Here is a 10,407-nt window from a genome sequence, read left to right on the forward strand (position 1 = left end):
TTTGCTCTTGTCTCCACTTTTGGGAAGAATTGTGACTCTAGCAATTTTGTTAATCACAGCAGGATGATGCCTCAGTCCTGTTGTCTCACCAAACCTTCTAGGAATTCCCAGCCTTGCTGGCTCATAGAATTGCACAAATTCTTCAAAGTTATCTTCAGTGTACAAATTAATCCCAGCTGAAATTGTATTATAATCCAGACTGTTTGCAGTAGCAAATTCAGCAAATGTTGCAGAATACCTCTTGAAACCAGTCATCCATGTGATGGATTCCTCATCGATATCAATCTCAGCAGTGGCTAGGAATTGCTTTATAGCCATCTCACTGAAATCAGTTCTCTAACCCATAAAGTGATAGAGACCACATGCCTCAAATTTTGGAATCAGGTCCTCCATAACTGATTGTCCTAGCATAAAAGTCCAATCTATCACTTGATGCTTGTGAAAGTTGGTATCCATCAGTGTGCCCCAAAAGACATCAAATTGGAGCTGAGTGTGAAAGAATTGAATATTGGTGTCTGAGGGCAGAGCATATTGATTGATAGTCCTCCTGGAGCAATATTCTGCCATAGAGAATCTCCTCTTTGGATACGTCCATCCTGTGATGTCAATCGGATAGTCAGGATGAGTGTGTGAAACATCTTCTGTGTCCATAGAGACGCTACCCCCAGCTGAAGATTAGGCCTTTGAGTCTGTGGTTGGATTATAGTCTGCATCATCTGCATGAGGGCGCTTTGATTTGAAACGACCAGCAAGCTTCTTCCGAAGACCACTCAGACCACTGCAGTAGATGTGAGAAATAACCATAGGTGAATTGTTGATAACGCCACAATCATAGAGAAAGAAAGTGCAACTTTCTGTCAGGGTCTGGACTGTCCGCGCTAGGGGCCCGGACTGTCCGCGCCAAGGGTCCGGACTGTCCGCGCCCACCTGGCGAACGGTCCGCGACCGTCTGGGGGCGATTCTCTAGAACCCTAGCCGTCCCAATCATTCAATCAACAATTTGGCAGAAAATAACCATCCAAACTCGTTCAAATTTTTGCACAACATTCACAATGAGTAGCAGTAGCAATTCCACCAATCAGATTTGTGAATCCATTGCTCAATTCTAGATCAGAGAGAAAATCCAAAGAATCCCCAAATTTGAAGAAATCAGATGAAATCCAAGAGATTTTGAGAATACCGGGATGAAGATATGATTGTTGAACTTCCAACAAGCTTCCGGACAGTCCGTGTGCAAGTTCCCTTCACGGTCCGCTCACAATCGACGAGGGTCTCCTTTAGACGTGTGGAGAGTGTGAGAGGAGAAGGCGACGGATGAAAGTGATAAGTTGACTGCCTCTGCCCAACTTAACTGCCTGTCGCGAACGGTCCGCGCAGGGACGGCGGACGGTCCGCGCCCTGGTAATTCAGATAGTCTGCTCTGTTCATTTTCTGATTTTGAATTTCAAATCTGATTTGATGCTCATATATGGACATTTCGACCAATCCAAGGGTTAGTATGCATGCATATACACATTATGTATTTGAGAAATACACATTTTCATATAAAACTATTTAGATCAATCGAGAATGAAAAGTTCATCAAAAATACCCAATAAATTGCCTAGAGAGCATATTTAGAAGCGAAATGCAATACTACACATGTGTGTTCAACCTTAAGCCACATTTGAGAGATCTATCACATTCATTTCACTTCTTAATGTGCAAAATCTCGTTTCATCCAATGGCTTTGTAAATATATCGGCCAATTGATCATCCGTGCCAATTGAATATATAGAGATATCTCCCTTTCCAACATGATCCCTCAAGAAGTGATGTTGTATATCAATATGCTTAGTTCTTGAGTGTTGGACCAGATTTGTAGCCAATTTTACCGCACTCTCATTATCACACATGAGAGGCACATTCTTAAAAATGATCCCATAATCCAATAGAGTTTGTTTCATCCATAATAATTGAGCACAACAATTACCGGCCGATATATATTCCGCCTCAGCGGTAGAAAGAGCAACGGAATTTTGCTTTTTAGAAGACCATGAAACAAGAGATCTTCCAAGAAATTGACAACAACCTAAGGTGCTCTTTCTATCAACTTTGCACCCCGCATAAGCCGAATCTGAATATCCAATTAATTCAAATTGAGCACCTTCGGGATACCATAGACCAATATTGGGAGTATACTTCAAATATCTTAGAATTCTTTTTGCGGCCTTCAAGTGAATCTCTCTAGGTGAAGCTTGAAATCGAGCACACATGCAAACACTAAACATAACATCGGGCCTAGATGCGGTAATATAAAGTAAACTACCAATTATTGAGCGAAAAAGTTTTTGATCAACAATAGTGCCTCCCTCATCTAAGTATAGATGACCATTTGTTGCCATAGGAGTCTTGATAGGCTTTGCATTCTCTAAGCCAAACTTCTTGAGCATATCCTTCAAATATTTTGATTGACTTATAAAGATTCCATCTTTCAATTGTTTGATTTGAAGACCAAGGAAGAAGCTCAATTCTCCTATCATAGACATTTCAAATTCTTTTGACATCATTTTTCCAAATTCCTCACAAAACAATTCATTAGTAGATCCAAAAATAATATCATCAACATAAATTTGACAAACAAATAAATCTTTGTCAATTCTTTTAGTGAATAGGGTAGTGTCAACCTTCCCAATTTTTAAAGTCTTTGGAAAGCAAGAAATCCCTAAGCCTTTCGTACCAAGCGCGTGGGGCTTGCTTAAGCCCATAGAGAGCTTTAGAAAGCTTGAACACGTGGTTAGGTCTTTTGGGGTCCTCAAAACCGGGAGGTTGTTCAACATACACTAGTTCACTAATCTTACCATTTAGAAAGGCAGTCTTTACATCCATTTGGTAGAGCTTGATATTATGAGCACAAGCATAAGCAAGAAGGATCTGGATTGCTTCCAATCTTGCCACGGGAGCAAATGTCTCACCAAAATCCAATCCCTCTATTTGAGTGTACCCTTGTGCAACTAATCTTACCTTGTTCCTTACTACTAATCCATCTTCATTGTGCTTGTTGCGAAACACCCATTTTGTACCAATAACATTGTGGTTCTTTGGTCTCTCAACAAGCTCCCAAACTTCATTTCGAGTGAAGTTATTTAATTCTTCATGCATTGCATTCACCTAATCTGTGATACCCCAATTTTCTGAAAAGAAGTTAAACTTATTTTTCTCTTTTCTTTCATGTTCTATGGCATTGGGGTTTGGAGTTTCAGGAGGCATTCCTCAGAAAATAGTAGATCTTTTGGCATTTTTTTCGCTGGGGTCAGGAGCTCAAATGGGAGAGCGAGTTTGGGCCATTGATCTCGACCCGGTGGATGGGAGCCCCCCCTCTCCTTCCCAACCCTAGCCCCCCTCTCCTTCTCCCCAATTAGATTGCAGCCGCCCCCTCCCTCTCTTGCTCTCCTCCACATTGGCAGCCGCCCCCTACCCTCTCCATGGATCCCTCCTCCCTCTAGATCCCCCCCATGCAACAAGGATCGAGAAGAGGAGGAGCACGTTGAATTGAAGAGGAAGAGAGGATCAAGGAGATGTTCTTCCCCATCTCTTCTTGAAGATTTTCTTGGGGAAACCCTAGGTATGGATGAAATCCTTGTTCCTCCCTGTAATTATGTGCTTTTGGAGATTGTGGATCATGGGGATTAAAGGATTAGAGGTTGGATTAGATGTGGGGTTAGGTTTTGATCTCGAATTTAGTTTTCTACGGAATGGCAGATTCGATAGTTTCTGTTCATGCCAGTTTTCCGTGGTCTTAGTGGCCTCAAAAAAATGAAAAGTCTATATATGAGTCTTAGATAATTTGTAGATATTCCCGTGGCCGTGAAGAACACCTCAATCAGACATCAGATCAGAAAGTTATTGCAGTTTTATTATAGCAGTTTTTCTGTCTCATAATTCTGTGAAGAATCTGTTCTCTTAAGATTTAGGCAATTGTATCAACAGAATTCAACTTTGGGTTTGTAAGAAAAGTTGTAGATAATTGCATAAACTTTCCATATTGTTAAAAAGTGCATTCATATGAATTATGAAACTCCAGTTATGTTTGTTTTATTGTGGCTGTTCCTGTTTGCCTGACAAAAATGAGCGGGTCTATTCACTGGTAGGTTTCATCAGGTAAATGGCCGAATTGGCTCTTCCAACTATGGAGACTTCTGTAGAGGGATACAAGTTCTTACTGCCAGTAGAATTTCATGATTTTTGTGTGAGTGGTTTGTGAGATATCGAATTTTGAAGTTAACTACGCTGTTGTCTGAAACAGATTCAGTCAGTTATCTTGTCAGATGTTTTAGAACTTATATATGGCAGAATTTAATTATCCATTGAATACCGAAGTTGTAGGGTATTTTGTGTAGATAGTCCTAGATTATTTGTTTGATATCACTATCGTTATAATTTTAAAGATACAAAATTAACAAACAGCGCTGCTGCTGTATGGCATGTGGTTAAGGGTGGGAGGCTTTCCACCAGGTCTTGGTTTCAAGTGTAGGAGTAATTTGTTGATTGTTGGCAAATGTTTGTGAAATATTTGTACTAAGTTTTATGCCCGCTAGCAGGTGGCTACACTCCAGATCATGCCTAGTACATTTCTTTTTCTTCGATGAAGGCAAGTGAATGTAGCGGTGGTTGCTACCGTTTTGCCTTGTTGTTTTTTTATCGCCTACACTCTAATATTCAGAATTATGGAATTCTTTCATAATTTAACTCTATGGTGATGCTTTACTTGCTTGTATTATACTGATGCTCAATCATATATTGATGATGATTATGGTTCGAGTATGACCCATGAGATTAATTTACACCGCTGAAGGCAGATAAAGTATTATTTGAGGTTTGTATTGTATCTGAAGGCAGATAAAGTATTATTGGAGGTTTGTTTTGTATTTGAAGGAAGTGAAGTATATTGATAAATGCAGCATGCCATATGCATTACATGATTCATTTGCATCTGAAGTTTGGTCGTGACCTATGGTCCGACCGTACTGGTACAACTTAGCATCGTACGTTGCCCGATGAGGGGTACAATGCGGCTTCATACCCTTAGAGGTATGAAGGCAGAGGACATATGCATTGCATTCATATGCATTCATTGATGTGATATTAGCAGATGATGTGGTTTTATACTCTCAGTGGTATGAGGGCAGAGGACCTACACATTGCATTCCTATGCATACATTGAAGTGATATCTGCAGGTATTGTTGACGCGGGGAAGGGTTATACAACCTATTGTGGCTGTTCGAGGAAATGAGATGGTATTGGTTATATTGGGACTATTAAGTTCTATATCTACAAGTATTTCTAATCTCAATTGTGATTCCTTTAAAATGTTGTTAAATTCAATTTGTAGTTTAAATATCTCGTCAAAACAATTTGCTTGCTGAGATGTATCATCTCACTCTTGCATTACTCAATGCAGGTACTTGATTCATGTTGGGAATGAGGGAAGTAGCAGCACGTCCACCTTCACTATTATAATAACGTTGCCCAGTTGCAGCCATGATTTAATTAGAAACTCGATGTCAAATGATGTTTGCTTTTTTCTAGTCGTGTGCACTGGTTAATTTAGTTCATGTCGTTATGTTTAACTTTCCTTTGCTAGCAGATTAATAATGCTTAGTATGTTTTTTTGTCATGATATATGTTTATACACAGTTGCCCCTCGTTTATGCAATCTTTGAAAGGAGATGCTGCCGAAATTTTATATACGAATGTTAGAGGTGTAGTTTAGTAGCATTCTGGGGTGTTTGTGGATCCCGGGGTGTTACAGTTGGTATTAGAACATAGGCTTTAGATTCTTGGCAATTTGAAGATAAATTTGACACACTTGCACATATAGGAATGGTATGGGTTCAAATATCTTTGATATATATTAGTGTCTTTGAAGTGCAGATGACAATAATTTCACCCCTCCCTATTCCTTTACAGTGATGTGGTAAGTTGTTTATGACTTAATGCCTAATATGATTTATCTCTAAATCTTTATATTGTTTTATTAATGCGATTGATATCGTTGGTCTTTGGTGAGATTGAAGTTGTTATTATGCTTGTGATATACAAGTATGCCTAAGTTGTTTTCATCATGTTTTTCATGGTTGAGTTTATTACAATAATATTGTTATATATGCTTGATTGAGGATGTTCCTAAGAGGAGTTTGAATTGTGTGTTTTGGGTTACAAGGTAACCATCAATTTGAATTTAAGTTGTTGAGCGGTTGGTGGATAGTTCCAACTATCTTTGCAAAGAATGATTGTTTATGTCGAGAAACTAGTTATGAAAGAAATGAATATTGGTACTTTTATATGAATTTGGGGGAAGTCTTTACATAGCCAGAATGGCTTACATGTCTCTCTTCTATTGTGTGTTTTAGTAGCCACAAAGCCTAGAGGTGCTTTAAAGTGGTTGCATGTTAGTCATGCTAGTTGTAGAATAAATCTTTGTTTTTCTTGACCCATTGGTTATGTATTAATACGTTGAGGATCAAATGGTTCTCTCCCCAATGCATGCTGGTGGAGCCATTGTTGGACCACCTATCTATTGGTTTGAATGAAGTCATTGCCTAGCCTAGAGTTGGTTGTGTGTGGTTAGTCACCTGTTCCTAAATGATGTGGTTTTTACATCAACTTGAGATGTTTGTCAAATGTGTGAAGGATTACGGGGTTATTATTGACCTCGTATGTCTGGTACTTTGAGTGCATCGTATGATAAAATGAAATGTAAGTTTCTGAACTACAGTAGATGAAGACTTATATTATGTGTAGGTTAACCTTACTAGTTGGGATATTTTTCTTAGTTGAGTTGTTGGATGAAGTATAGCGACATTGGTTAAGCAAGTATTGTGTTGTTGTTGTGCTGTCAATGCTCTTTGTGGAGTTTTTGGCATTTCTTCGATGAAATGTGTCGCACAAGATGTTATTGGCTTCTTGTCGGCTTTATTGCTCCATTAGTTCTGTAGATTTTCTCCCTTTTGCTGGGGTGCAAAGTATGTTAGATTACATGATTATCTTTTCATTATGGCAAGAACAAGGTTTAGGAAGATTAGGAGTTTTGTTTCAATAGAACTACTTGTTTTCGTGGTGCTGTGAGGTGAGGTGTTTGATCTTCTTATACATTCATCTGGTGTGGATGTTTCACCATTGAATTAAAATGAATTGTTAAAGTTGGTAAAGGGTGTGCTTAGTGCGTATTACCCCTTCATAAAAGAGTGTCTTTTAAGACATTGATGCTGATGTATGGCTGCATCCAGATTCGATGTTGTGAAATCGTAGTGTTGATTGCATCTATGACTTGGGTTGAGCTCTTGATGTTAGGTGTTGTAGTTTCCTTAGACAATTAGTCGATGTAGAAGTTCTTGTGTTAATTAAGACCAATAATGGACCCATGTTTTGCATGGTGCTGCTATATGGGGTACCTTGGATGTTTTGTTGGAGTGGTCGAATTCGAGGACGAATTCTTTTTAAGGGGGGTAGAGTGTGATACCCCAATTTTCTGAAAAGAAGTTAAACTTATTTTTCTCTTTTCTTTCATGTTCTGTGGCATTGGGGTTTGGAGTTTCAGGAGGCATTCCTCAGAAAATAGTAGATCTTTTGGCATTTTTTTCCGCTGGGGTCAGGAGCTCAAAGGGGAGAGCGAGTTTGGGCCATTGATCTTGATCCGGTGGATGGGAGCCCCCCCTCTCCTCCCCAACCCTAGCCCCCCCCCTCTCCTTCTCCCCAATTGGGTTGCAGCCGCCCCCTCCCTCTCTTGCTCTCCTCCCCATTGGTAGCCACCCCCTACCCTCTCCATGGCTCCCTCCTCCCTCTAGATCCCCCCACGCAGCAAGGATCGAGAAGAGGAGGAGCACGTTGAATTGAAGAGGAAGAGAGGATCAAGGAGATGTTCTTCCCCATCTCTTCTTGAAGATTTTCTTGGGAAAAACCCTAGGTATGGATGAAATCCTTGTTCCTCCCTGTAATTATGTGCTTTTGGAGACTGTGGATCATGGGGATTAAAGGATTAGAGGTTGGATTAGATGTGGGGTTAGGTTTTGATCTCGAATTTAGTTTTCTGTGGAATGGCAGATTCGACAGTTTCTGTTCATGCCAGTTTTTCATGGTCTTGGTGGCCTCAAAAAAATGAAAAGTCTATATATGAGTCGTAGATAATTTGTAGATATTCCCGTGGCCGTGAAGAACACCTCAATCGGACATAAGATTAGAAAGTTATTGCAGTTTTATTATAGCAGTTTTTCAGTCTCATAATTCTGTGAAGAATCTATTCTCTTAAGATTTAGGCAATTGTATCAATAGAATTCAACTTTGGGTTTGTAAGCAAAGTTGTAGATAATTTCATAAACTTTCCAGATTGTTAAAAAGTGCATTCATATGAATTATGAAACCCCAGTTATGTTTGTTTTACTGTGGTTGTTCCTGTTTGCCTGACAAAAATGAGTGGGTCTGTTCACTGGTAGGTTTCATCAGGTAAATGGCCGAATTGGCTCTTCCAACTATGGATACTTCTGTAGAGGGATACAAGTTCTTACTGCCAGTAGAATTTCATGATTTTTGGTTGAGTGGTTTGTGAGATATTGAAATTTTGAAGTTAACTATGCTGCTGTCTGAAACAGATTCAGTCAGTTATCTTGTCAGATGTTTTAGAAATTATAGATGGCAGAATTTAATTATCCATTGAATACCGAAGTTGTAGGGTATTTTGTGTAGATACTCCTAGATTATTTGTTTGATATCACCATTGTTATAATTTTAAAGATACAAAATTAACAAACAGCGCTGCTGTTGTATGGCATGTGGTTCAGGGTGGGAGACTTTCCACCAGGTCTTGGTTTCAAGTGTAGGAGTAATTTGTTGATTGTTGGCAAATGTTTGTGAAATATTTGTACTAAGTTTTATGCCTGCTAGCAGGTGGCTACACTCCATATCATGTCTAGTACATGTTGGGGACTTGTTCTCAAATGCTATGAGTTAAGAACAAGGCAACACAAAGAATGTTAAACGTTAAAGTCCTTCGTCCTTCGAAGCATTATTTCCCTTGGGATATAATAATTTTCGGACGAAGGTTATGAAGGACATAACTTCATCAACACAACATATAATAATGAAGCAAGAATCATATACAACATAAAAAATAATATAAGCAGTCATGTATTATTATCAGCTCATTTCTATTTTATTACTATGGAAAAATAGAAATGACATCAGATTACAAGTGTACCTTCGGCTTGAAAGAAGGTAAAAGTACAAGCGTGACGCAAAAGCAAATGCCAAGTCAGCGTGAACAGTACTGGAGCACTGTTCATCTATTTATAGGCATGGGACGTAGCCCATGTAAAATTACACCCATGCCCTTTACATTTGCTAATAACTATATAGTAATCCATCGAGGTGTAAATAGCTTTTTCATCTTTAAGTCGGTTTCCTTTTCTGCTATCATGCCGAAGCTCCCCTGCGCATAGCTTCGGCTCTGCACCATCCTTCGTATTCCTTGTACTTCTTCACACTGTGGTTTTGATTCAAGTCCAAAGGTACCTATTCATGAATTATACTCCAGAAACATTGTTAAATCATGTTTTTAGGACCTTCGGAAGCCGAAGGCCCCCAACAGTAGCCCCACGCAATATTAATTTGTTAGAATGATAAATTCAGATTGCGATATGGACGAAGGCCCTAAGCCGAAGGTCCGAAAAAACACCTTCCCTTTGCTAGAATCGCAACAGTCAATGACAAGCGGGGCCCTCCTGTTTTCAACGTACTAGGCGTATAAATAAGAGCACACCACGAGCTCATTTGGCATGCTTTTTTGCCATCTGCTCTTGCTTGCTCAATTTTTAGCTCTTGCGCACCAACACTTGCTTGGTTTTTTAAATTTTCTAAGCTTCGGCTTTGAGAGCACTTTTTTAGTATTTCCGAAGATGTCTCAAGATAAAAAAGTTGTTGCTGAAACGAAGCTGAGCCTTTCTGAGGAGAAGAATCTTGGCTTTATTGAATCAATAGCAAAGACAAATACAGAGAAGATTACTAGGGAGATTTTAGAAGGTTTATCTGAAGACACCGGTGACAGCGACAGTTATGACATGAAAAGTGGCGGGGAAGACTATGAAGATCGACCCTGGAGACCAAGTCATGCAGTTTTCGGAAAATCAACTATTAAACAGAGTCATCTCGACAATATGAGGGGAAGATACTTTCGAGATGTGTCTATTGTGAGGGCTGACAACGGAGACAAGACTTCTCCTACTCCCGAAGAAAATGAAGTCGTGATCTTCTGAAGCTTCTTCAAGGCTGGGCTTCGGTTCCCCCTAAGCAGCTTTGTGGTTGAGGTTTTAAAGATATTCCAGTTTTTTCTTCACCAGATTACTCCTGAAGCCATCATAAGAATGGGAATCTTC

Source organism: Zea mays, chromosome 10 (genome assembly GCF_902167145.1).
Source record: "Zea mays cultivar B73 chromosome 10, Zm-B73-REFERENCE-NAM-5.0, whole genome shotgun sequence".
Lineage (NCBI taxonomy): Eukaryota > Viridiplantae > Streptophyta > Magnoliopsida > Poales > Poaceae > Zea > Zea mays.